Below are 2733 nucleotides of genomic sequence, written 5' to 3'. Positions count from 1 at the left end.
GGCATGATGCTCCACCTGAATCTAGAAATGGGTCTTGCAACTGGACAAAACGCTGCCTCATCAGCACTTTCAAAACCCTGTGCTTGAAACACACAGCATTTGCTTAAGAATCAAATCTAGAAACAGTTGGGAGAGGATTAGAAGTGAGCCAATTATCTGGATAGGACAGCAAACTGCAGCCACCATCAGAGACCAGAGATGTGGGCCTTTCTCCTAGGAGAGTTTTCTCCATAAGCAGTAAGATCAATGGGAGATGACACAAAGAACAAAAAAACCATTGCCATTTTTAAAGGGGATGGGAGAAGCAGCTGCCCTTTAAATTCTCAAAATGTCTTAAGAACTTAACCATTTTTCAAAATATTTTGGATCCACTAAAACCTGAAACACATTGTGCTAAACATTCCTCCATTTAATTTTTAAGCCCTTGTGTGTTCGGCTGGATTTTTGGTGCAGATGTTTCTGATTCATTTATATTAACTTATCAAAATGACATTTGGAAGAGCTATGTGATGTTCAAGATCGAGTCTTATAAACTTGGGCTCATTAGTTTTAGCTCAAGAATTCTACCCACCCCATCTCCCCGCCCCCAGCCCCCTGCACTGGCCCCAACGCACACACACAGAATCCAGAACTTGGGAGGGTTATTTCGGTCTGCTCTACCACCCATTCCTAATTCCCTTCAAAAAACATTTTCTAAAGCTTTGAAAAATATCACCAAAATGTAAGAAAGTTATTCGGGCACATATAAGGCTTTTCCTTGATAATTTTTTGTGTACAAACATTAAAAGCAAACATTTAAATCAGATAAAAACAGAACTAAAGTCTAATTTGCCACCAGAGTCAAGGAGGTTTTATCCGAGGGCTTTCCTGTTTCCCTCCTTCTTGCTTATTTGGGTTAAGTGATAGGATTTTTAGCTTTGGATTATCTTTATTCAAGACTATCACATTAGTAGGGGTGTGTGTATATGGAGAAGAAGAATGAAGCAAAAAGGTACCTTCATGCTAACCCCTCCCCATTTCTTAAAGCCAACCCACTTTTCAAAGGGGAAGGTCACTTTACCAAGAGGGTGTCACTCTCTCCATGCTCCTCCTAAGCCCTGTCTACATGACAGATTCTTGGGACGTTCCATCAATTTCCGTCACATTTTCAAAGGGTGGTTCCCCACTGGAAGGCTATCTCTGAGGAAGCTTAAAACCACCGGTCACAAAAATAAACTCAGGAAAAGCTTTGAAATTCTGTGTACTCACATAAAAGAGCATTAAGAAGAAAGTCATGCTGGGTTGGAACAATGGTCCCTCCCACCCAACCGGTCCATGATACTGCGATTGTTTTGTGCCCTAAGATTTTTTTTTTAACTTAATTTTTTGAGTTAAAATTTTGGGCTTTTTAATATCACTTGTTTTTCTTTTCTAATTATATGATTATCATTTGTTTTTTTTTTCTGATTAACACATTTCATTTGAAACAGCTGGAAGTTCAAAAACTAATACAAACAAAATCAAAATCATTCATTATCCCACCCCTAACTCTCAACCCCTTTGAAAATCCCACTGGGCTTTTTCCTGTGCATAAACAGGAGACTGTGTGGTGGAATGCATTGCAACAAAATGGTGACTGCACCAAATCTTAAATTTTGAAGTAGTATTTATTATATCGTGAGCATTTCCCTAGGTCCCTAAATATTATTTTAGACCATGATGTCGGTTGTACTTGGCTTTTTAACTTTTGAGCTCCACTCCCACTGCATTCCCCCTTCTCATTCACTCGTCTCAAGCAGATCTGAGAGTTGACCGATGACTGGGGTTGACATGAGCATGAACCTTATCACCCAAGAATCTTTCTAACCAGAGCTCCCTGTCCTCTTCTGGCAGGGCATATGGAGGTCTCATTCCCACAGAACCCTCTCAACTCATCTCATTCCTTAACCTACCAAATAAGCCTCCATACTGACAACATTTCTTGCAATCACCTGCTCAAATTTCTCAGTCTTACTGCTGTTGGCTTGTTTTGTTTTCCCAAGGACCTAACATCTCTCTGCCATATTTTACAAAGCTTTTAGGGATAATACTTTAAGGACTCCCAAAGGCCACAGCTCAGGGACACACTGCTGAAGAAATAAAGAATGACCTGAGGATGGGCCTGGCCCATGCCGTTCACTGTACTGAGGCAGAGGGACAGTCTCCTAACCCATTTCACACAGGTAAGGCCAAGTCCTCTATGGTTTGGAAGTCCTAGGAGTTCGTGCAAGAGCTAGAGCCCTCCTTTGTCCAGTCCAGCCAGCCCTGGCTGAGATAAATGGATCTGAATGGAATCTAAGAGGGTCTGGGCGTTGGCACAGTCCGATGCTACACCTGCTGGGCAACTCTGGTGAAGTTCGAGCTTCCTCACCTGTGCAGTAGGTACAACAGCAGCTTCCTTACCGAGCCTTTGGAAGATGAAATAAAGTCACTTACATAAACCACATCATACCGTCTCAGACACGCAGTATATGCTCAATAAATGGTAGTTGCATTTGCATTGTCTTTATTAACAATATGAATAATAAGAAAATGTCAGGGGAATGTCCAATTATAATGGAACACAGAGGAGAGAAAGAACATAAGAAGATGAAAAACAACAACAAAGACATCATAGATGAGAAAGCAAGTAATTCATCCCAAAAGGATGACTCGAGTTCTGACAGAGAGAGAAGGGAAGAAGGATATTCCAGCTAAAGGGAACAGTGTGAGGAG

This window comes from Galeopterus variegatus, unplaced genomic scaffold (assembly GCF_000696425.1).
Source record: "Galeopterus variegatus unplaced genomic scaffold, G_variegatus-3.0.2 Scaffold160, whole genome shotgun sequence".
Lineage (NCBI taxonomy): Eukaryota > Metazoa > Chordata > Mammalia > Dermoptera > Cynocephalidae > Galeopterus > Galeopterus variegatus.
The sequence above is the reverse complement of the archived record's forward strand: the minus strand, read 5'-3'. Positions refer to the sequence as shown.